This window comes from Anticarsia gemmatalis, chromosome 12 (assembly GCF_050436995.1).
Source record: "Anticarsia gemmatalis isolate Benzon Research Colony breed Stoneville strain chromosome 12, ilAntGemm2 primary, whole genome shotgun sequence".
Classification (NCBI taxonomy): domain Eukaryota; kingdom Metazoa; phylum Arthropoda; class Insecta; order Lepidoptera; family Erebidae; genus Anticarsia; species Anticarsia gemmatalis.
In genome coordinates, this window is record NC_134756.1 from 711,058 (window position 1) to 738,672 (window position 27,615).

The 27,615-nt window shown below is 32.9% G+C and overlaps 1 protein-coding gene and 1 non-coding gene across 2 annotated transcripts in view; both read right to left on the reverse strand.

Moving 5' to 3' along the window:
- Nucleotides 1-27,615, reverse strand: part of Dop2R (dopamine D2-like receptor) — a 280,079-nt gene that overhangs the window by 105,114 nt on the left and 147,350 nt on the right. The window lies entirely within an intron of this gene.
- On the reverse strand, nt 8,670-8,741 carry TRNAP-AGG (transfer RNA proline (anticodon AGG)). The gene has a single exon. It is a non-coding gene; the product is annotated as a tRNA-Pro (tRNA).

Below are 27,615 nucleotides of genomic sequence, written 5' to 3' on the forward strand. Positions count from 1 at the left end.
TTATATTATTTCTATAGATTTCAGATGAAAATTTCACTTTTAGAGTGTTTCCTTTCGCGAATTCTTATTGCGAATAGACACAAATGAAATTTACGGGAGAATATTTTAGTATTAGACGTCGCGATTTATTTCTGCAACTGATATTATTAGTTCGATTGGGAAGTGTGATAACTTATGATATATTGTAGTAAAGTTTGAATACTATTTTAGTTATTTCGTAAGTTTGATAACTAACATGTTTCGTAAGCACATCGACCATTAGAAATCTGTGTTCACAAAAAATGAAACTTGCGATAGCAATTTCCAAAAAAAAAGTAAGTCTCGACCTCTAATGAAAAGATTGTGTTAAAACCAAAATTAAATAAAAACCAATTAGAAACGTGGAAATCTAACAGTGACTCAAAACAAAATTAACAAAAGATAATAAAAAAATTACTTTACGGACCCCAAAATCTCTCTTTGTAACCTCTCTTTTATACACAATTCATCTCAAAACCGCCGCGTTTCCCCTAAAATCATCCTGCCCGTATTTTTCCCCTCCCAATCGTGGTATGGGTAATGGATCCAACATCGATCCAAAGTAATATCCATTTAAGTCTTGAGACATTCCGATCAACGCTATGTACATTGCAATACGCCGTTGGGACAAAATTTTGCTTACACATCGACCATTTGATATGCAAATCTTAAAGACCATCCTTATTTTGGCATTTGGGTTGTCCGAATATCGCTTTTTGTAAAAGGTTTTTGGGTATTCTTTTGATGTTGTGAAGACCCGATAGTCTTTTATTTTGTTGTTATTTTTTCTTTAGATAAAGGGTCGAAAATGCATGGATGAATTTTACTTCAAAGATAAATTCTGATGGGTTTTTTGTAAGTCAATCAATATCAACAAACTAACTCACAAAAGGTAAAACTTGGGTGTAGGTACAAAACACTTCAGATCTAAAGCAAAATCAAAATCATTGTCGAACATTTAAATTGGGTGTCTAAAAATATTCTAAATAATAGGTATCACTTCGTCGAAATATAAAACAAATTAATGTGTGTCACCTTTTATTATTGTCACAAACTGACGTACGAAAACAATTTGCTCAGAGTTTTTGTGTAGGCGCTACCAACTTTCCAAACATTGAACAAAGGATAGACGATTAATATAATTTCTTCACACCTTCCAGGTAACGCAAACAATACGACACATGGAACTTCCCAAATGAATAACTTAAACAAATGCTTAAACAATTAACAATTCAAATTCGTTGAACGGCGTTTACGTTTGTAATCTGTCTTGTTGAGCGATCGCAATTAAAGAGGTTTATTCCACGATTAGTCTTAGCTGACGACCCAATTACAACAGTACATGACGATTACAATGTCTCTACTGTACAATGACCTGGAGTCTTTCATTTGTCTTTAATCAGATTACTTGACATGACAGCTCGGTGGAGTTCTGCTCCGTTGCCGTTTGTTGCGACTGAATGCTTACACAAGGCATTAATACTAAATACAATTTAAAATGATTATTCAAGTAGACCCACACAAAATCATATTGCGTAATAATTGACATAAAACGCCTGATGTTTTTGTAATAGCAAATTGTTTTCTTCAAACATATTGCTATAACATTTCTATCAGGCGTCTAATCAGCTAAAGACTTTCAGAAGTGACCTAGTAGTACCAAACTAGCTACTTGTTTGTAAGTTCAGAACTAGAATTCGAAAACTAAGACGCTTGTTGCAACATGTGGTGTTGACCGGGGTCGGAGCTACTCGAAATATCTTACTTGTTAACAAAGTAAGGCTGTAGATGGTATTGTTGGAGTTAGGTCGTTTGGTTTGGTTTTTATTTAGTCTTTGTTACGTGGTGATATAGGAAATTAGGTTTTGCAACTTAAGTAATGAATAGTGGGGTCAAGCTCATGCCTAAGGTCTATATTATGCTTATTACGGCTAAGTTGTTGAACTAAAGTAAGAAATTTCAATCACGACCACTTGGTAAGATTAACTAAATGAGATTAAAAGTCAGTTTTACAGTTAGCGAATAAGTGTAAGATAATAATCTATCTGTTAGGTCAATAGCAATTGTACTAAAACTACTGTCAAATTCCATTTGATAAGGTATCTTCGCCTAAACAAAAGTGGTGAACCCGGGCCAAATTTTTCGAGTTATTATATCGAATATTCCAAAAAGATACAGATAGGTATACTTGTTCAAAATTATACCACGGAAAGAAATGTGAAGTTAAATAACAAATTCAAATAATAATGTTGGCATTAATTCAGCACTAAGTATAAAAGTTGAGCTGCCAAAGAAGGCAGTACAGATGTCATTTGTTTATAAATCAAGGAGCTGGCAAGTTATGTGGCACTGAGTTTTATTACTTGGCGCGTCTAGGATAACTGCTGATGAAGGATTTTGGACTGTGATAGTTTTTTATATGAATTGTTTCTACTATTTAGCTGTTTCTAAAGCTGTATTATTTTGTGTTAAGGCCATAATATGTTATGTTATCAACATGAATAGTAGAAGACTATTATGTCTGCTATTTATAATATTCAACTGAAAAGAGTGTATGACAAGATGTATGAATGTAAATGAAGCAAGGCTAGTTTGTCTGTGGCGGTCTCTGGTCTCTGCCTTAGGTGTGATTTTGTGTGTGTGTGTATGAATAGAGTATCATATTATTATATAAAATTGTATGTGACCAATTAAATCAGCCTGATTGAATAAAATCTATTTCAATAGATTTGAAATCGGGGTCAATCAGTAGTATAGCTACAATGTCTGCCATTCATTTAATAAAATACCTAGAACTGTTTACTTAAACAATGTCTTAATATATTTTGATTCGACCGCGAAATTCAGACCAATCTAGTCGATTGAAATCGTTGGTTTACTATAGTTAATAGCCACAAGTAGAACAATCAATTTGTTACCCTTTAAACTTAACATTGAATAGCTAATTCCTACAGTTTCACCCGCATTTTCTCAATTTCTAGTCTATCCTCGGGGTATAATCAGTCACCAGTAGCGGATTCAACAGTCGATATTGTCGAGTATCGAGAGTTTGACATTTAAAATGTACTGCCAAAATAGTTCTTACGGAGTCCGGTAGAGGCGTTAAACAGATTTTCGTGTAATATTTCTCGATAGCTAGCCGGTTGTTGATAGCGGTAGAGAATCGAGCTAATGGTATTCTGACTTAATAAAGGCAGAAAACCTTTCATACTTGTTTTGTTGCTATGGATAATACGAATTTATTTTTCTTAGCAAGTACATTTTGTATGATAGAGTCTCGTTTTGTGATTCGGCCTGTGTTGTAAAATAATAAGTAAATAGAAACATCGTTGAGTATTTCATTATCATTAAAAATAAATAGCTCAAATATTTTGTTTGTTAGTTTTAACGATCTATTTAAGTGCCCAAACGTTTTCAATTAACGTCAAAATCTTAAGAAGTTATTCATTATAATGTCTTTAAAAATAATAAAATAATGACGTACTCAAGTTCTTTGAGTAAAACATCTCGGATGCTTTACATTCTTTCATGAAAGGTTTTTGTCCTCCAAATATTTAGTCATTATTAAATTCCACAATCGGCGCAGATTTTTCTTATTATTCATTCAAAATTTTATGTTTTTATCAAGATTTTTTTAGGTAAGTATGTTAGTTATGTAGGTTGAATGAAGATAGCAATAATTTACGTATAATTATCATAAAAGTTAGTGTTTTATTCTACAGGAATTAATGCAATTATGTATTTTACCTTTGGTTTTCCCGACGATTCGGCACAGGCTGTAGAGGCCGTGGTTTAAAGTTGACTCTTATAATTTAACCCTCTTATTCATAAACACACTATAAACCTATTTTAGTTAAAATGCTACCATAATATGTTTTCTTTTTTTCATTTCGCTAAAGAGTGAAAGAAACAAAACACTTTATAAGCCTTTCATAACTTCATATATTTTTATGAATAAGAGGGTATGAATATAGTTTAGAATTAACAATGTCATTTAAAAACAATAAAAAATATCCCCATCAATCAAGCATGGAGTCACTGTTGACCTAAATTCTCAAACACTCAATAAATCTCTAGAACCTTCCACCATGATTAGGAATCCTCTCTGTTTTCCCTCAGTACCCCTCAGTAGTGACATAATGGCCTATTCCGAACTCATAAAGAGGAAATACCATCATCTACATACAAACAACCGAAAACGAAGGGGAGAGAGTTATTTTTTACGCATTATTTTCCAGAAAAAAATGGTATTCAGGTGTTTTGCAGAAGAAAATAATTCTTAATTTGCCTGATTTATGGTGGAAATAGATACATTTGTTACGAAATGTAGCAAACAGATGTAAACCGTTGAATAAATTTATTGTTATATGTGTAGGTGAACAGTACCTTGAATTCTATTATGGATTAGCTAAATTCCAATAACCTAAAAGCCAACATCAGTAAAACTAAACTGATGCATTTCAGTCAACGCGTGGCACCAAACAAGATCAATGTAACATATGACAACCAAACTCTCGAATCAGCCAAAACCACAAAATTTTTAGGCCTGATCATTGACTGCAAACTGACGTGGAAACCGCATATCGAACAGCTCTGTACCGCGTTAGCAAGTCTGCGTATGCCCTACACGAGCTGGCAAGTAAGGTTAACTTTAACGCGCTCATAACTGCGTATCATGGTCTGGTAGCATCAGTTCTCAGGTATGGCTTGATATTTTGGGGAAACTCGACAGACAGGGAGAATATATTTAAGGCACAAAAGCGGTGTATTAGAGCGATGTTTTGCTTAGAAACCACCGAGAGTTGTGTACCTTTCTTTAAACTGTACAATATCCTGACACTTCCGTCACTGTACATCTACGAGGTGGCTGTTTTTGTAAAACAACATCCAGAGCGATTTGAGCTTGCGGCTGATATATCAAATAGGCGTCAAAGAGATGAAACTCGACTGTTTATACCCAAACATAACACTGCACTAATGCAAAAAAGTGTTTTTCACATGGCTCGTATTATTTATAACAAATTACCCAAGGACGTAAAGAAATGTAGTCTAAATATTTTCAAGCGCAAACTAAAAATATTACTGTGTGAAAAATGCTACTAGAGTGTTTCTGATTTTCTTGCAGATAAATTCTGAGTACTAAGAATTGCAATGATGACTTAATATCCTTTGACATAATGTACCTATACCTACCTAATTTTTGACATTTATAATAATAGCTCCTGACATAACACCATTGTAATTTCTGTATTGGGTATTTATCTAATAATTTGATTGACATAACACTAATTGTAAACTGTAATAATTATTGACAGTCATGAGTGCCTAATTACTTATTATTTGTAACGGACATTTTTCATAATTAAATACACAATATATCTTAAATGCTTTTATTATATTTTAAAAAATTACAATTTCGAATAATTAAATAATTCCCAATAATAATGTAGTTAAGCACCTATTTACTCTGACATTGTAATGCATGAGTTTTTTTTTTTTTTGTATGTCTTTAACTGACCGATCATAGAGTACTTTATTTAATTCAACGACCAACTATGTAACACTATATACCTATGTATCACAAATAAAAATTTCTGATTTCTGATTTCTGTATGTTAATAATTTTGTTTGAAAATGTGATTAGCGTCTCTAACGGGCACTATTAGAACTATTTTTGCAGTACATCTCAAACTCTTATACTCGTACTATATACATAATCCTGCTACTGTAATGCGATTCTAATGGAAAACGTAGTGATACAAAAGTAAATTTAGTATTTGTAATTTCACACGCTTTAGAATAAGTGTAAGTTTAATAGTTTGACTATAGTTTAAAGTGACATAAATGACTTAGTTTTAGTTTTAGATATCATACACAAACTAAAATACCTTTAGAACATAATATCCTTATGAAATATCTAAGTAACACGATATAAAATAACAACTTCAAAGGCAAGAATAATTCAATCAGATAGTTTATTATTCCGCTGAGTTTCCATAAAGCAATCTATTTAGCTAAACAAACAGTGTATTAGCGACAAAGGGGCCCCAACTTGGTATAATCAGGCAAATTGCGGTGCTAGTGACAATGTTGTTATACGGGACCCCCGGAGCCCCGTGAGCAAACAAAATAAAATTAAACGCGGCGTTTTTATGTGAGAAGTGATGTCGTACGGTAGGTAGTTGTGTAGAATATTGTGTATTTCTTTTTAGCTGAAAAGCTCTTGGTTTCAGAGTACATTGTGGTGAAATTGGTACTGATTGTTAATTTAGTATTCTTAATAAGCATATTTAGATTTTAATTTTTGGAGCGGTGGTTGCTTAAAAGAGTGACATGGCTCTTTATGTCTCAGAGAGTTCGTTGGTAAGTCGGAATCAATTGTCATGAATATTATAGTTAACAATGACGATTGGACCAGTGCAACGTGGGCGACCAACGCGAAAGTTTTTAAAGTTATGATAATGATACAAACCGTTCTTGTGTTGGCCAAAAATAATAATATTCAGGAGAATATTATTTTTTGTGTTATGATTTATGTAATGGATCTAACTACAAGCAAAAGCCGATGATCAGCTCACTTTTTAAGAAATGCTCCTAGCTAAATAAGTATGTTATAAAACTTAAAAAATAGCACGGTATCCAAAAGCCAGTTAATGTATGTTTTATTGATACAAATAAGTCTATTATCTAACTTAAAACAATAATACTACATCAAATGCATAAAATGAATACGTATTACAGAACAATAAACATCAAAATCTATACGATTAGTTGAAATAACTAGTATTTAGTATTCAAAACAAACTAATTGTTTCGGTATAGCGTGAAACGATTTCCGAATATCTAACTATTGGCTGTTTAAACACGAATGTATTGGTTCAATGATATTGTTAGTATTTATTATGAATCTCTTGGGGATAGATATTGTGTTGGTTTTAGTTTAATTGTGTGTAACTTGGATTTGATTATATTGTTTAGGATTTTTTTTTAGTTTTAATTTACTATGTAGATATTAGTGTAAAGATGTATAAAAATAAGTTTGTAGGGATCAAAAGTGGGGTTCTTTGGTCTGTCTATCCCTATATAATATAAGGTGTGATTTTATGTATGTGTGTGTTGAAAAATACATACAATCATACATAAACTTCACGCGGGTTTAGTTATATGTGCGTAGGCAAAGGTGTAAAGAATAAACCTTTAAAAGTTAGCCCATGTTATAGGTAGCGAAACTTTTACCTCATACCAGGTAGTTACCAAACCTCGGCCTTATTAAAAGAACCTAAAATAAAGTGGAAATGATCAACAGCTCATAGCCAGATCCGGGAATCGAGCCCCAGACCTCACAATCAGCAGTCATATTCACTACTGCTTGGAGAATAGCGACGTCTTACAAAATATGCCATAAAAAATTGGATTATACACACAATTATGTCCTCCTTCCAGCCAGTTACCTACCTCAGAGCTTCAAGAGTTTGTGTGAAAATTGAATTGTTTTGTTTAACGCCACCGAAAGGGGGAAGAATACTCCACATGCCTTTAGAAAGAGGATGTTTATGTATGAAACCTGTATGAAGTCTTGTGTGAAGTTGGATGAAAGCGTATGAAGTTGTATGAACGGAGAACGTTTGAAAATGATGTCTATTGGTTTATTAATACGTTTTATTTTTGGATGAAAGTAAATTGGAGTGATCAAGAGATGTTTTTCAAGATTCCGTGACTCTCTACTGATTTGGGGAACTCTTTTCCCCTTTTGGACTGCCTATGTGGCGCGGTCACTGTATCTGACTGCTGCCCGCGAGGTTCCCGGGTTTAATTCCTAGTTCGGGCAAAGTGCTATTGGTCTTTAATTTAGGATATTTTTCAACAGTAGCCCGGAGTTTGATAACATGTCCGGTTAAATAGTAATAGGCTCGCCTCCTATCACATAGGACTACTAATACATCTGCTTACACCTTTCGTTATTAGTTATTTAGTTACTAAATTAAACCGAGTTTAGTTACTTAATTAAAGATTGTTTGTATCATTAGTATTGTATTACATTTGGATTGTTAGTTCGACCATGAATTCGTTAAATAATGAGCGGGAAAAAATCCTTACGTCCTTTTTTTCTCTTATTAACTCATTATAAATATTATGTTCAAAAACCTTCATTTAAAATTTTTAATAAACACCATCCGTATTGCCATTTACACGGAAATCAATTAATTACATAATTCTCTTAATTAATAAGGTCATTAAAATCCCACACCCCAATTATTAAATCGATTCCGCGAATGATTAATTTTGACTGATTGATGATTGAGTTCATTACATCACGACTACTCTCATGGGAACTTGCAGAATACTACAAGCTATACAAACCTATAATTTGTTTCACACATTTTGATTGCCTCTGTGGTGCAGTGGTTTAGGTCGCCATTGCGTCGGGAGATCGTGGATTCAATTACCTCACAGAGCAATTATTTGTGCGATCCACATTTATAATTGTTTCGGGTCTGGTTATGCTTTTTGTCCGTTGTTTGTATGTTTGTAAAAGTCGTCGCGACATAAGAGAAATTCTTAATGCGTGAGTTGTCTTTTTTAAACAAAACAAACAACACACATGACTATAAAAAAATCTAAATAATATTTTTGAACGATAAAAAGTATTTGGGCTCGTCCGGGATTTGAACCCGGGACCTCTCGCACCCTAAGCGAAAATCATACCCCTAGACCAACGAGCCACATGACAGTGTGTTTGTTACAATGTTATGAACACATAGTTAAAAGTGAAAGGTGATTATTATCATTTCGACATAAATATTATTGTGAAAGCGATTATTACGTGACCGGTAAATGCCGATAATATAATAACATTATTTATAGTACGTGCTATTCCAATTTTAATGGCGCCTTCTGTATTATTAAATGATTTATTGCATTCCGCGTCTTCGCTGTAATATTAGGTTTCTGGAATAAAAAGTAATCTATACTAATATTATAAAATTGTAGAATTTGTTTGTTTGAACGCGTTAATCTCAGGAACTGCTGGTGCGAATTATTTTACTGTTGGATAGCCTGTTTGTAGGGGAAGGCTATAGGCTATTTAATATCACGCTACAAATATTAGGAGCGGAGTAGCAACGAAAAAACTTTCAAAAACGGGGGAAATTGTGACCCATTCTCGCTTATGTGACGCAAGCGAAGTTGGGTTGGTCAGCTAGTAAGATATATACCAAATTCGTTCAAATACTTTAAGGATTGAGGAACTGAAAGCCAAAGTTTCATAGCTTATGGTATTTGTATATGAATTGCAATGGATATGAATTGAAAAGTCGTATGTTAACTTAGTAAAGATTGTTGCTGGAGGCCCTAGCTTTTGAGACAGCAACAATGTCCTTACTACAGTCTCAATTTTATTCAGTTATTATTTTAAACTAGCTGACCCGCGCAACTTCGCTTGCGTCACCTAAGAGAATGGGTCAAAATTTTCCCCGTTTTTGTAACATTTTTCGTTGCTACTCCGCTCCTTATGACCGTAGCGTGATGTTATATAGCCTATAGCCTTCCTCGATAAATGGGCTATCTAACACTGAAAGAATTCAAATCGGACCTGTAGTTCCTGAGATTAGCGCGTTCAAACAAACAAACAAACAAACAAACAAACTCTTCAGCTTTATAATATTAGTATAGATGATTGTGTAGTTAATAACTGTAACAGTAAACCATATTATTATTGATGTATCGGCACGTTTCTCTAATCTGACGACCATAAATTATGGTAAAATGATAAGAAAATATCGTATAGATTATATTATTATTTAAAACCGTCAGTATCGAGTATGATAGTATGACAATATTTTTGTATAATATCGTCAACGATGAACTTATGAATACTAATGTTTTAAGGTAACCTAGATATCTAGATTAAATCTAGGACCAAGTTTTGTTAGTTTAGTATAATTTGTAATGGTTGTAGTGTCACGTATTCTTCACTGTAAGTTAGTGAATATTTAAGCTATCCCAACCCACTTTTAGGTTCAGATTTCAAGAGATTCTTGACTATAAAAACTTGCAAAATATTTGAATGTTTCAATCACTTGTGGGATGCTTTGGTTTACAGTCAATTATATTGTAATTTCGCTCCTTTCATAGTCACATAGATAATGTGGTGGTGTTGTAGCAGCTTAATTTTTTGCTCGAAAATAAAATGCAAAACTTTTTACACATAATATATTATCATATATCTGACTATTAGTATTGAAATGATATCTTTCTTGTTACGGATCTCTTGCCTGGCAGTAGCGACCTAGTAATAGGTTAACATAATAATATATTATCAACTTCAAATCAGTCACCAAATCTGTCCAACACGAGATTCAAACCTATTCAAAATAAAGCATTTCCTATACAATTTCAATCGGCACAAAACACTAATCCCTCGCATGAATATGTACAAACAAGCTACGGGATTGCTTCACGAAGTTTATCAAACAACGCAAGAGCTGGTCTCCTGGGACGTCTGTACTGCACTTTGAACAACTATTTGAATAACTGGATTGCGTGCGGTGTTGGGAAAAGATGTACCGATGTAAATCTTGGACAATGTGGCTTGTTTTTGTTCTTTGTATTTGTTGATGTGGGCTATTGGCATATTTATTTTCTTTGGTGTATCTTTGCACCTGATTTAATATGTATCACGTGGTTTAAGTATTGATTAAATTCATCTAAATAAATAAGTAAACTGATTATGTTATTTGTCCGATTTCTTAGAAATCAAGTTTATTGCCATATACAAAGGACGGTGATCTATATTACTGTTGAAAGCATTCCAACAAAATAATTGCATTGCCCGAGTATCGAACTCGAGACCTTGTCACCGGCAATCGCATACATTACGCCTTAGGAAACAGTCTATATAGGCAGTAGAAAAACGATACAATAATATAGGACACGTAAAAGTAACTGTACGGAGTAACTTTTTTGAATTAAAAATTTTGATGATGCTTACTGCTTTCTCAAAATAATTTAATTATTTTATTATATTGAGCAAACAGATACATATTTACGTAAAAAAAGAGTGTATGTATTATATTTATGTCAACTGCAACCGCATGAAATCAAAACATTCTACTATCAAACAAACTATACCTACCTATCCTCCTGTCTCCACAATTTACGCAGTTACTTCCCATAAACCAGTAGTCACTACCAATAAATCGTTATATTCTTGTTTACAACTCCACTAAGTTTATCTCATAGGTAGCTATGTATAGCTATGGATAGCTATGCACTGGGGACGGGGCGAGGGTGCATGGTAACCACAAATACGGCAAGATTGACCTACTTGTGAGATTATATAGATTTCCATGAAGCGTACGTGGGGAATTTGATTTTTGTTTTGTGATTATTTATTTGGATGGATATTAGTTATAACTTTAATAGATGATAAACAAAGTAGAGCCCCTTTTCGTATACTACGCATTGGTTTCATACAAAATATTTTTTCGGATATTCATTTTCAAATGAAGTTAGGTGAAATATTAGGTATAAGTATGTTGTTTATAGTTATTTCAAATTATTTTATGTTGAAACTCTGCATGTTATATATGTAGAAGAAAAAACAAAACAAAGGTCAGATATATTTTACAAATACACTAAGGCCCTCTTTCAACACTTTTGAGTAAACAGATAGCTTACCACATGGAATTATGGCGTTTCTCATTAAACATCTGCTGTTATTTTATCTAGCAGATAGGTTATCCAACACTTCCTAAACTGTGAAACAGGCCCTAGATCAATGTACAACACGGCAAATGAAAGCAAGATACATCCAGTCCCTCTAAACAGATTAGTAGTTAGCACAAGATTGACCCAGTTACGTACTCATCAAGTATTTTGATCGTAGGCGTATCACTTGTATCTGCTTGTATCGCATTCACTTCGCAATCAAAAGTTTATAGCTGATTGACGATAAAGTAGGAATTGTAAGTCGTCGGTGTATAGTTTAAAGTAAATTAAGTTTATTGTTTTTAACGTTGCTATTAGTAATGTTTCCTATTTTTACCACCGCAGGTTTTTCTCATCTATTTCAACTTTTTGCTAGAGAGACGGAAAAAAGAGGAATAAATGGTTTATTTAAAATCTGCCCGGTATTCGGTAAACCTTACAACATAATAGAGATTCGTTTTTTAAATTTATCTTCTTACTAGCTGACCCGCGCAACTTCGCTTGCGTCACATAAGAGAGAATGGATCAAAATTTTCCCCGTTTTTGTAACATTTTTTACTGCTGCTCTGCTCCTATTGATCGTAGCGTGATGATATATAGCCTATAACCTTCCTCGATAAATAGGCTATCTAACACTGAAAGATTTTTTCAAATCAGACCCGTAGTTCCTGAGATTAGCGCGTTCAAACAAACAAACAAACAAACAAACTCTTCAGCTTTATTATATTAGTATAGATAATATTATAGCTTTTGTTGTCAATCCCTTTAATTGTTATATTTTGAGCTTTGTTATGTGACATGTGTGTGTATTTATGAAAAAAACAATAAGGTACGCATGCTAGTGCTAAAGACCTGACCAAGCTTTCATTTTCATTCACATACACTTATATTATTTAGTTTTACAAGGTTGAAGTATTGTATTATCGTTCACTTGCGACGACAATGTGATGATTCGAAAAATTCAAAATTTTTATTTTTTGTTATTCGAGACCGCCTTAATGCGCTCTTTATTTTACAAAAACGCGATATTTTTTACTCCAAAAATGGCGGCGTAACGAGAGAAAGTAACGCAACTATCGGAGTAACTAACTATGGTATACTGTAAAATTGAGTTTTTCGAAATGTCACATTATCGTCGCAGGTGAGCGATATACAAATAATATAATAATTATACTATTAACATTACTTAACTATAGTTATAAAGGTATACAAATAATTTCAAACTTATGCCTGCTCGTGTACAAACAAATTGTTCGCCTGTTGTTCTTTCATCGTAGACTAAACAGACGTCATTATTGTTCCAGTCTAATTTGTCTGAATATTAATTAGTAAGACAATTACGCGGTCTGAATTCCTGTTGTTAATTGTAGTTCCTTTGATTAATATTCCCCAACTAGCACACAAGCGCTATAACAAGCTGCACAATGGCCGGTTAAAGGATTTTTATAACGCCTTAGGCTCCTTAGTAAGAAGTATAGTGGTTCTATAAGCGGCTACAGATCTCTTGTAGCGTCAAATAGGCCCATACTGTCCAGCTTATAGCTCTAAATTGGATCTACAGTGGTCGTAAATAGTAATTATAATAGTACGTAGTATAGTAGTAATACAGGAGCGCTAAAATAAGATGAAGGTGGTATAATCGCGCTACAAGAGCTTTTTCGCAGCTTCGTGGCGCTTACCAGCTGTTGTACAGAGGTGGTTAGCGCCACGAGCGTTCGAAAAAGCTCTTGCAGCGCGATTATACCACCTTTACCTTATTTTAGCGCTACTGTGTAACGGTTATAAATGCTAACGCTCTAAATTAGTAATATGGTCGGTTTATTATGGTGTAAACTAAATATATTGTATTAAAATGAATCATCAGTGACAAATGAGGAGACATTTTATTTTTACGGATTGGATTATGAAAATAACAAGTAGTCTATCGCTTTTATTTCTTTGTGTACGTGATATGAAAGTGCGAGTGCCAGTTTGCTGTCAATATATATGTATATTATCGTCAATATTTTCATGCGCCCTCAAAATATTCAGTTTTAAATGCAAAAATTATATAGATATGTGGATTTGGAAATTGTATTTTGAACATAAATAAGACTTTGAGGGTTACAGATAGTTTAATTAGGGTTATAGATAATAAAAAATGATTTTAATTATGTTAACGTTACCAGGCTATAGATTTATATGATCTTCAAAAGATCGTAATAACCTCAAAAAATATGTTTACCAAATGCTGTAATGGCGTCTCGATCAAGCACCTCTCAGAGTTGGTTACATCTGCTCTAGCGGCTTAAGCTGTACAAAGGCTCTAGTGTTTGCTGTTGTAGACCTCAAGGTTCTGCAGTTGTGGCATAGGAGTGCTTCAATATAATTATTTTGGTCGCACACCAGCATTTTACTCGTACTTTTAGGGGTCAGTCGTTGAATATTAAAATAGTTTGAAAATCTTTATAAAATTAAAATAGTTATATATAATATTAAAATAGTTTTAAAAGCTTTTTCGAACGCTCGTGGCGCTAACCACCTCTGTACAACAGCTGGTAAGCGCCACGAAGCTGCGAAAAAGCTCTTGTAGCGCGATTATACCACCTTCATCTTATTTTAGCGCTCCTGTATTACTACTATACTACGTACTATTATAATTACTATTTACGACCACTGTAGATCCAATTTAGAGCTATAAGCTGGACAGTATGGGCCTATTTGACGCTACAAGAGATCTGTAGCCGCTTATAGAACCACTATACTTCTTACTAAGGAGCCTAAGGCGTTATAAAAATCCTTTAACCGGCCATTGTGCTTTATTTATTTTATTTATTTTATTTATTTTATTTATTTTATTTATTTTATTTATTTTATTTATTTTATTTATTTTATTTATTTTATTTATTTTATTTATTTTATTTATTTTATTTATTTTATTTATTTTATTTATTTTATTTATTTTATTTATTTTATTTATTTTATTTATTTTATTTATTTTATTTATTTTATTTATTTTATTTATTTTATTTATTTTATTTATTTTATTTATTTTATTTATTTTATTTATTTTATTTATTTTATTTATTTTATTTATTTTATTTATTTTATTTATTTTATTTATTTTATTTATTTTATTTATTTTATTTATTTTATTTATTTTATTTATTTTATTTATTTTATTTATTTTATTTATTTTATTTATTTTATTTATTTTATTTATTTTATTTATTTTATTTATTTTATTTATTTTATTTATTTTATTTATTTTATTTATTTTATTTATTTTATTTATTCTTTAAAAACAGTTGACAGACTGAACCCCCACTGCACCTATGTAAATATATTATGATAATAATTTTAAGCTTTAGTATAAAGGTATATTACTCGGTTATAGCGCTTTAGGTGCTTAACATAATTCTGTAATCCCCATGGCTGTAAAAATGTTTCGAATGATACCTTATACATCTATTTGCCGTACAGAAGCCATATAAATATCTGATATAACGCTCAAGGCGCTATTAAAGACCTACACAACTCTTTTATAGATGAGTAATACACTAGCCCTAAAAAAATCTGTTATAGAACCTAAGGCATTACAAAAAGCTTATTTACGCTCTTGAGCGCTATAAGCGCAACGCATAACTCCGTTTAAACTCCTTTATCTCCTAAAGTCCCCTTATACAGTTAACGGTGTTATAGAAGATTCCATTAACTCAGTTATACTTCCCTAGGCTGTCTAGCGATGCAATTACATGCTCATATATCACTATAAGTCATTAGTTTCCTACTAAACGGCTACTGTCCCGCCTAGCTGTTAAAGGGTTTTTTAAATAGCTAGTATACAACTTATAGAGAATTGTACAGCATTTGAACGACTCTTATGCAACTATCAGGCTGTATAACGACTGTATAAGCAGCTTGTGTGCTAGTTGGGTCCAGTCTAGGTATTTAAAGCAAGTCTTTTGTGCACTCGCGTGCTTTGTTATTTTAGTTACAGGTATGTTAAAATAAATTTCAAAATCTTGTATTTCTTTATAGCTCAATCGATCTAGTGTCAAAGTTCTTCAATTCGCCAGAAGACATTTGACAAAGTTTAATAATTATCCTATTTGACAACAAACCGAAGCCGACTTTTAACATATATTTTCTTTAACACTACGGCGCTCAAACACTACCAATTGGCTACCCATCCATAAAATATCTGAGTCAAAGGTGACAGCATCTTTTCATATTGAAAGATCGCTGTGAACTGGCTATGATCTATCGCTCAACTATGAACGATGACGTCTACATATTATTTTTATTCAACGAGTTTCAAAATCACGTCTTAGATTCAAACCCTTAATAAAGTGATAGGTACTATCGAGTAGATTCTGCCAGCATTAGATGAAAGGATTTTCTATTTCCCCATGCTAAACTGCTGCGAAATGGCTACTGAGAGTAAAAAGAAAGGAACAATTTAATGTTTGATCATAAGTGACAAAAATATTACGAAATATAATGCAACTCTACGATCCTTGACAAAGAAAATCACTTGAAATTGTCAAAATAAATCAAAACAACTACTTACTTTAAGCAATAATATTTACTTAACACAAACGAGCTCATTCAAACTTACCCTTATATCGTAAACAAGAGATTTATTTACAGATACTTTATTGTTTTTTATTAGTTTTGTTTTTTCCTACTGATTATCAAAGTACTTCTTTATTATAGTTGCTTAGCGGGGGTCAGGAAAATGGTACAAGTAAAATTGAGAAAGGGGCTATTGCAGTTGAGAAAGTTTTGCAAAATATTCATTTTGAGAGTACATACTCAGTTTGAGTTTCCTCTGAGGCTTTGAAAGAAATAATGTTCTATAACTCCTGTTTATTTTTATGGAAGTATGGACTGAGCCTCTACAAATCTTAAGTTTTATTACCATTTTGTACACTGCAAATGAAAGAGTTATTTCGTGCATTTAGTAATTATTGAAGAAATAATATGATATTTGGCACCAACATTGTATTATTTTAGTTTAGAAAATCTGGCTAAGAGAAAGTTTGAAAAAATTACCTTTTATTAAAATTTGTATATGCTACTTCTATCAGCAAATATTATCGTGTAACAGCACACCGTTTCCACCTATTCAACAAAATTCACCTACCAAAAGTATTTCGCAAATTACAAACTATAAAATTAATACAAATACAGCTCAAATATTCGAGCGGCAAAACTCAAAATTGCTTTCTGTTACACTTTAAAACCTTCAACAAAATATCCCAACTAAAATTCCTTTTCATATTAAAGCAACACTAAGTACCATCGCTGAAATTCACCAACATTTTGCTACCCCAACCTTGTCTATTACAACACATATTGCGTCCAATTTACCCCAAAAACAGGGCAAACAAGCCCTTAAAATAAATTGGGGGTGGTACGTGCATGCTTGATTCATTTTTAATAGCTGCCTCTAAAGATGTTGGAACAAGTGAACATTAGGATCATGTCATCAGACCCTCAAAATGAGATGGGGTTTCTGATCGTGGAGGATGTTTTAAGGCTTATGTTTTTGAAACGTTAGGTAAATGTGGCATTATGTGACAAAGCAGGCTTTGTACTAAGCAGTGAAATTGTGAAGTAATGGAAGTATTTACAGAATATTTGTAGGTAAAAATGTAATTTGGTTCTATGAGTATGTATGGATATGGTAAAACGAAATCGAAAGTCTTAACTATGCAGTGTGTAGATTGGATAGTGTTTGATACTGATCTAAGGATTCTTAAGTGGTAATGTGTATTTATACCTACCTATACATATTCTATAGGTCATGTTCCATAAGCATCTATGATACAAGATAAAGTAACGAGGGTTTCTATAGTCAGATCTAAAGTAAGGTACAGAATGATATTGTTGAACTGGGAAAGACTCCAGGTATAATATAAAAGTTGAATGGGACTATATAATTATTGACTAAAAACCATGATAATAGTGGCCGTAGAGATCTCTGGTCCTATTGACCTAACATCTATATAATACTAGTTGACCTGTCAAATGTTGTTTTGCCATCTAAAAAAAATATGGGTTATGAAAAATAGATGTTGGCCGATTCTCAGACCTACTAAATATACTCACAAAATTTCATGAGAATCGGTCAAGCCGTTTCGGAGGAGTATGGCAACGAAAACTGTGACGCGAGAATTTTATATATTAGATATCCTATAACCTAGCTGAAATGGATATTAATGGCGAAAACTGATGAAATAAAAATGAGAAGGGGACTTGTATCAAACAAAATTAGAACGATCAGATTCAAAAATTCGAGTACCATCCCATATTACTTAGGCTATAATTTTTTCTTCTACCAAGTCTATTTTCCCTACAAACCCTGTGTTAACAAAATGCAATTTATTTGCCTAGTAAATATAGTACACATACAGGGTGCTCGTTAAGTGTAACACGTCACACTTTTACCTGCCTCCTAATAGCACGCCGTTACAATAGATTGCGAATAACCACTAGTGATGGGCAACGCTCGATAGATTACTTAACTTGTTTAATTTGATTAGTCGGTGGTTACTATTGGGTTACTTTATTGACATGAATGGTTTGGGTATACAAGTAGAAGAGTGAATGATTTATAAAGGCTTGGCTTTTCAAAAACAAAAAAATAAATTGACACTCTGCCATAGGCAACTTAGAGTTTGTTATATACACGTTTGAATTAAATCCTTAAAAATTCAACGGAATAAAAGAAAAGCTCTATAGCGGATTGAACCCGTGCTTCCTTGATTAATTTTATTCACTCATATTATGTTATTGTCTGACAACTTAGATAATAGCCTTGGCATACTCGGTTAATTTGGATAAGCTATACTTTAGAATTCGGAGTATTTTCAAAATAAAGTAGCCTTACCATACAAACTATTTTCGGCTGCGTAATTTAAACTAAATTTTAAATTTTGTATACCTCAGATAGCCGAGATTTTTGCATTCAGTGCCCTCTACTAAGTTGTAAGACTATAATGTTTTGCTTTATTGGTGACTATAGACACCCAATCTTTAAATACTTGTAACGCCTTTATCGATATTTGTAACCGCCAAAGCTCCCCATCCCTACTCTAACCAGTACAAGAGCGGCGTTCGGTCTACGATAATGTTAACGTTAATAACGGGATACCCGCGCTTAATGAAGTTTCTTGTTCACTTTAGTAAAGACAACCTCTTGCATGAGCGTGTGTGCCTGGTAGCTTAGCCTGGTAGGTACTTGATGTAATCGAAGGGATGCGTGACCTAGGTACGCTAGGGCTTTTGTTTTAGAAAATTATGTTGTCTAGTAAATTGTATCCTTAATTTTATTGCCAAGTAAGTAAAGCCTGGTTGTATAAAAAAATTAAATAAATAAATTTAACCCATTAGTGTCCCATTGCTGGATGAATGAGGAATGGGGTTATGTAGGTTCTGGTATAATGTAGTGTAAAGTATAATAAGTATGTTTATCAACTTTACTGTTTGGTTACTAAAAACATTCATACTGTTATAATTCAGGAAGCACACCTATTTGCCTGAAATATTTTCAGAATTATTTCATCAGATTCAATAAGGCATTTCAACGGAACGGAATACAATATTTGCGTAATAATTCCTTTCGATCAGTTAAAACTAATACTATCTTTTTATGGTAATATTTAAGCATTATAGGGGTCTTTTTCTGCACACTATGAGTAAGTATATCTTCTTCTAAAATGTTCCAAATTAAGGCAATAATCTTTTGTTAGTAGATATCAAATTAAGGCTAGCAATTTCACTTAGATACCTACTTATAACCATCTGTTAACCTATTACTGCCTTAGTAACATAAAATAATTACCCAGAAATGAAGCACAGATACTCTACCTAGACATTTTATCTCAAGCGAATACTGCCTCCATTAATTGTAACGTGTGAATGTGACGTTCAAAAAATGTCCTCCTCGTCAACTCGCGTAAAAACTTTGTTACATGTAGGTAACAGTGTGCTTATGTGAAGAGCCTACTTTTGTTAGAGAACTCGATGACTGTTCGTGTATTATTTTTCCTTGATCTATTTTTGGGAGTTCGTGTATTAATTGATCGTGAGACTGCGTGGGAGAAATTGGGTTTTGAAAAGTTTTCGTAGTCGATTAGTTGATGGATTTGAATATTTTCAAAATAATATCACTCCTACTTATTTGTCAATCAAACTTAAGTGACAGCGAGAAAATTGTTGATGTTATTAAATTATGGTGAATTATATTTATTTATAGCGCGTTGTAATCAATTTATTTATAATGAATTTAAGCCTTTAGAGTGTCACGAAAGGAAAAGGCAATTTCATCTTTACACATCAATAAATTTTCTGAATGCTGAAACTAAACCTTTCTAAAGCTCGATTTAACCCCACCCTTCCAACAAGATAAGCCATAGCTGGTAAGAAACTTCGAAAAATCTAGAATATTTTAATTATCATTATAGTAGGGGCCCCATCACAGAAGTCGCATGTAGGTTCGTTTCATTTTCGCAGCTGTCTTAGTACAAACACGACGAGCTGCGACAGCACTTCCTTTTCCAACGCTTTTTTCATATTTAATTTGAGAAATTTTAATGTAGAGAATTATAGGAGAGTACTTTCTATTGTTATTGTAGTTTAATGATGATATCATTTCATAATAATATATTAATATGGCAAACTTTATATGGTTAAATGTTAAGTACTTATACACTTTGTAGAACACTGAGTAAAAACCGAGTAAGTACCTTAAATTGCACTAAAAGTACTGTCGCTTTATTTGCAGTAAATTAACGATATGTTTTGGGAACATCAAAATATATCACGCCTTTTGTACTCGAAGGTGTAGTTTACGACACCAGCGTTTTGCCCTTGGCGATATTAGCTCTATGTAATGAGAGCGCTTATTGCCAAATCTATCGGATAGGTTATAAAATTTTGGGTAACTAAAATTAGAAACGATCAATAAAAAAATCTTCAGACCGGTAAACGAACCCGATACCCCGTGATTGGCAGTTGAATACACTGCCAACTGCGCCACAGAAACCGTCAACATTAAGGTCATGATAATCATGCAAGGCCCCTTATAAGTAAAGCAGCAAACTTAAACTAAATGTTTATCGTATTAAATTATTGATCAATTAAATAATTAGTACATACAACTTGTACTCAGCACGGGGCCCCAACTTATAAGTGCAGTTACGACCCACATGTAATCGGGGCCCCGCAGTCCTGGGGCTCCGTGGTTTGTCGCTAATTGATTTTATGCCATAAGTTTGACGCAGTCGTGCTCAGTTAAGATTGTTTTAGAGATTTGGGTACAATTTTGGGGGTTATAATGGATGTTAATAGCTTTGATAATAATATAAGTAAGAAATATTATTTATAATACGCATTTTGTATATGCAAAAGTAACTTTGTCTAGAATGCTGCTTTGGTTTAATTATTAAGTCGAAAATGTTTTTTTGAAATTATGAGAGAGAGACATCAGAAGCGATGATATTCTAACTAGCAACACAGTTGATTTTTAGAACCTATTCGCAAAAAGTGTCATATGTTTCACAAATACTATTTTATACCACATACAATCCTAGACTAAAAAACTAATCTGAAATATCAATTGAAAGTTAATTTCAGTAATTTATGCAATATACTGGGGCCCCTACTATCTAAGGGTGTGGAAAATCAAACAAGGAAATAAAACGATATATAAGGGTCTGAATTTTAATCCCAGCTTAAAGATAAAGTTTTGAATTTACGATTGTCTACCCACTCATTTCATAAAGTATACGTTATAGTAGGAGCGTTGCTATATTTAAAAGCGATGCCAAAATAGGGCAAAAACTTATGATTTGTTTTCTTTTGGTACAATAACTAAACTCAAAACAGAGCTGTTTTGCACTAAAACGTAACTATTGTAACTTTACCCTCTTATTCATAAAAACACTATAAACCTATTTTAGTTCAAAAACAACTATAATATGTTTTCTGTTTTTCATTTCGCTAAGGAGTGAAAGAAACAAAACTCTTTATAAGCCTTTCATAACTTCATATATTTTTATGAATAAGAGGGTTAGTATCTATATCTATGATATCTATGATGTGGGATAGAGTGAAGAAGGACGAAGAACAAGTCTATATCGGTATTGAAATTTTTGAGATTGTATTCTTTCTCGTTTAATTTTTTCATGAATTTATAGAGCAACTAGCCGATGCGCTATCAATTTCCTGTAATATTAATTGGTATATAAATAAACTACTATAAATATTAATAATATCTACATATTTTAATTCAAAACAACCATAAACGTGGCATCATATATCATAGCTTTCATTACACCCGAGCGTAACTAAACATATGTACAGAGTAATTCACGCGCAGAGCCAACCAATCTATCTCGTATCGATTTTAATGTCAGTCTAGACCTTCACATTATAAAGCAAAACGTGAAAAACAGTATTATTCACAGCCAAGTAATATTTTCACGTCATCCATACTAATATACGTAATAAATCTAAGAGTAATTCTGTCTGTCTTTTTGTCTGGTGAACGAGAAATCTAATTTTGATGGAATTTAATATGGTGGTAAATTGAAATTCGAGAGTGTAGAGTATTTTAAACTTACATGTAGATATCGAGGCACTGAGATGAAAAATATTTCATTTGCTATCTTAGTATATGATTTTGGATATTTTGAGTAAGAAGAGAAAGGCTATACTATAGAGCAATCAAAGTAAGCCTTTTAGAGGCGAAGTGGTTTAGGTCACCCACGGCTACCATCGCGTCGGAAGGTCGTGTGTTGGATTCCCATACGGGACAATTATTTGTGCTATCCACAAATAATTGTTTATAGATACTTTGTGTCCGTTATTTGCAGGTTTGTAAAAGTCCTCGCGGCGCAAGAGCTATTCTGAGTGCAGGAGTTGTGATTTAGAAAAAAAAATCTTGATAAAATATGAGACTAAATACAGTATCCTAGGAATTTCACGCAACAACAAACTAGCCAACAATGTGTAACCTCAACGGTTTATTTTATACAGGCAAAGTGGCAATAAAAACTAGTGTCCCCTAATAATATTAATAGGTGTCCTATATAGACATGTCTCTTGTGAATTTATCTGTGACTTAATGATATTTTGTGACGAACCATTAAGCACGTAATGATATGTGAGAGTTTCTCGAACGCTAAGTAACGTGCTGGCATGTTTTTATCACTATCTGGTAGATGTACTCAATTTAAGGGTTGAATTTGGGCTTTAGTTTTGGTCTGACTACTTTAGAAGAGATTTGGACAGTCAAAGAAAAAATATTGATCTTCTTATTTTTAAAATGTAACTTTTAAACTCTCGTGTTGCATGTTTAATGTATAGTAGAATACGGGAACGCGAACACGCATTTTACCTTAAAATGCCTAACGTTTGGTGCAGGTTGCACTCGCCGTGGTCGCAGACTGACCATTGTTAAAATATGCTAAACATTTTATTTTATCCTGCTATTGTGAAAATCAAACGATAAATATGAATGACATATTTATATATACATACGTACGTACGTTTTTATATAGGGATACTTATATGTAGAAACATCGTTCCGGTACTCTAAAATCCGAGTTATAAATACTACCTCTACAAACTCATATTTCAAAATCAGTTTAAACTCAAATCCCAATTTCGCAAACAGATAAATCAAACAAATCTCGATTCTCGATTCTCGAGATCTCTCTCGACTGCTCTCGTATCTGTATATCCTACTCTGTAAACTGTATCGCGCGCGAGAGCTCGCAAATTAAACAACCGAGCGATCTGCAAATAAAGAAATATTAAACGCTCACACTCCGCTCCTGTGCTATAATTTAATCCAGTTTTTTCAGGCACTTCTGAATTAATGAATGTTGGAATATGATTTAGGAATTGCGGGAATATTTTTCGGGACGTTTGAATTATACATGTTTTGTGTCGGTTGAAAATCGGATTACGTGTAGATGACTTATTAGTCACTTCAGACACGGTTTAAAGCGGGTTTTTGTCGTTTGTCATAGTTAGTAATGCGTTACAAAATAGCAAAATATTCTTATTGCAATACATAATTACATTGCAATGTGATCAAAATGTTTGTTATTCCTCGATTCAGATATTACCCAGTGACGTCATACCGGTAGACCACCGTCAATCATTCTATCATTTTTTTTTGTTAGCCCTTTATGTGTTCCACTGGTGGGCAAAGGCCTCCCCTCTTTCCTTTCAAACCTGTCTATCTTGTGCCATGCTCTACCACGATGGACCCGCAAATGCCGCTAAATCGTCATGCCACCTTCGTCGTGGTCGGCCTCTACAACGATGTCCATCGTGTGGTGTCCAATCTGTCACCAGCCTCGCCCATCTCTCCGGATGCATGCGCGAAACATTCTATCATATCAAAAGTAAAATAAAATTAATCTTAAGTCCATTACTGTCCCACAGTCAAGGTGTTTACAAATCCACTCAATGTAGCAAGCAATGTATTTGCATCTGTTTTGAAGGCATCGTTCACAATAACCGTGCATTATTTTAACTGTTACATAATCTTCAAAGAAAAACCACAATCGACTTCAAGTTTCCAATCACAAAGCAAAGGTGAACAGAGTCATTACAGATACACTTGGCAAGTGTACGCAGATGCTAAATCTTTAGAATTATACCACTGATTTATCATACGTGAAGATAAAATTGATTTATAACTTTAATCTAAACCTGTAATAAATGTTTGCCTGGGAATTGTCCCAAATTAGTAGAGTTTCAAGTTACTACGTTACTAGAAGTAGTTTGAAAGATCCTTGTTGCTAAAACTGGTTTCTTTTGAATATTATTTTTGAGTGACTGCCATGCGTTCAGAAGCACAATTCAGTCGATACTATCAACTAACGAAAGTTTGACATTTAAAATATTCCAAAAGTTCCTACCAGCCTCGCTAGAGGCGTTGTTCTGACTTTCATAAAAAAATTCTCGATAACTAGACAGTTGTCGATAGTAGTAGAGAATCGCACTACATAGGAGCGACCGGCTAGCTATCGAGAAATTTGAAATGAAAATAGCGCCTCTTGTTGGGTCCGTAGAAACTATTGTGCCGTTCATTTTAAATGTAAGTCCCGATAACGAAAAAAGTGCGGTTTCAAACATTCAAATGATTATACCAACATTCAACATTTCCTTTATAATAACAGTCAAATAAATTAAAAGTGTGAACTGAGGACTATAAACCCCACCTCAAAGTAAAAAATAATTTTAATAAAATCAAAACGATGCCTCGAAATAATTAAAGCCTCGAGTAGGTAAGTAGTTGAAAGTCTTGGCGTAAGTACTTTAGCAGAGAGCCTACAATTAAGCTATAAAGCCTGTTAAATCATCCATTTTCCTTTAAGTTCAAAGTTCTTGCAAGATTTTCTATTTTTGGCGTTTCATCGTATTTCTTGACTGGCGACTGGAAAGTTTCGAGTCCTTTTATTTGCTTGCCTTTATAGGATATCGTTTACAATCATTATCTTTATGCTACAGTCTTATGAATAGAAATGTCTTTGAAGGAGTTTATGCTATTTCTGGAGTATATTATTTTCAGTATTTACTGTTTAATAATATGTTATTGTATTTAACTTTACGTTTCCCTTATGAGTATAGACAGTAAGCAAGGACGTTGACTTTGAGAGCAGGAACAATGCATAAAAAAATACTTATGATATTTTGAACGTACTAACTTACAAAAAGCTCATACCTACTGCTATTCCATAGATGAAAAATGTGTTATTTTAAGGAATAATAGTCGCCTAACTACTTATCTACTGCACTCCATAAAAGTATTCTACAGTTACGGACTTTAAGTATCAAAAATACCACTATTTTGAAGTAATTGGTCACACGTTGTACGAACCAAAACGTAATCCACACGTAGTTGACAGAACGGATCTGTAAACTGAATACAAATCGGCACGAACGAGATTATCTTCAACTGTGGTCGCTCTGCAATCGAACTAAAAACTAACAATCCTTTTTTAATTGGCCTGTATTAACAAGCAACTGTGACTTCCATTTTTTAACGGTAATTTTCGATTTATCTTGTTAACCTTTTAGTGACTATGTATTATATAATAATTGATGTGAACTTATCGAAAATAGAGAAGTTGCAACCATGTAAAGAGAATTGTAAATACCTAGGTCTTATATTCACAAAAAAATGTGCTTCATATATATGTTTGACATTGTTAGTTAGTTACTTTTACAAAAAAAATGTTCTTTAGGCAGGTATATTAATATTGATATAGGGACATTGTTAGTTAGTTACTTTTGCGCCTATTCAAACGACTAGTGGTTCCAAGTCGTAAGTTTTATACTAAGTTACATGAAAAACATATAGGTCTTAGTTTAAAAACATTCGAAAATTACGTTCAATGCATAGTCCCAAACACCACCCACTTAAATTCTAAAATTATAATCGTTCATTGCGTATATCACTTATTATTCAAACCAGATTCCCGAATCAATTGAAACCATTACTAAATAGTAATATTAATAGTTATTACAACAACTGAATTTGATATCGTTACAGCTAAGCATTAATTAATAATACGACGTAATCACTTCGTTTATATTCCCAAATGTATGGAATCTTAATGGTATTAATTGCTAAGAGTATCGAGTAAATATTGAAATAATGTATTTGTAGATTGTGGTAAGAATACGTGGATCAGAAATAGTTCAGTCTTTTAGGTATTATTATATTATATTATAACATACCATTTTCCCAATAAAATACTTAAACTTAGTTGTTTCTTTTTGTGAGTATAATAAACGAAACTGTAGATTAAGAGTTCAATGATATCGATTTAGGTTATAGACTAGATAATTGGCAATAGTAATATTAAGACGATGAAAATGAAAGTTATTTTGCTATATAACATCCAAATAAAGGTAAAAAAAATATAAGTATTAGTAATCAATCTGTGTATGCCTAGTATCGAGAAAGCTTTCGAAACAAAGGTTCAAAACTACTTTAAAGATTTAATATTATAAACAATAGCTTTATTTGTATAGCCTGATTTTATTTAGAATCAAATACATACATCACAAACTCACACTGACTTTTTCGACAAGTCAGATTGCAACGTTTGCAAGGTCGCAACAAACTTTAGATTTTATCCAACATTATACTTTCCAACCGCAGAAAACATACTCCAGCGAAAATTCATTCACAAAACTTTGTGCAAAACTTGCGTTCTTAACTGTACAAAGGGGCCAATGTCAGCGGTCAAGTACAGTCGCGCAATCAAGTGTTACTGGCAGATTTATAGTTACAACTTTCTTTCTGAGACCTTGGTAATTCTAAATTTATTGCCCAAGGATCGATATTAAAATGCTTTGGAATTTATCGCCTGTTTTTCCACGGGTTCATGTTAACCGTGGTTTATGAGATCGTTGTACTAAGTTATGGTTTTGAATATGATTTGCACGATTTTGAATGAGTTGATGTTTTGTTGGGGTATTAAGTAAGCAGACGCAGTTTTGTTCGCATATACATCCGCTATTTTAACGCAAAGATTGTTTTTTTAATGCCTTTGTTATTTGCCGGGTCTTTGACTAAATTGAATAGTGTAGTCGATTACCAGTCAAAGTAACTAAATGTCAAAATCACATTTAAGTATGGAAATACAAGATAGTGACGTAACAAATTCGTATGTTCGGATCAAATGTGTGCCTAATTATTGTTTCAGACTGTAATAATTTTAATTTCCACATTACATACGTAAGAAATGTAGGCAACATAAGCATTCTGTATATCCCTACTACTACTAACAACAATTTACGAGTACAAGTTTAATAATTTTTGGTCAACCCAGTCGACTCTCCTATTTCATGAAAAACACAGTAGTTTAG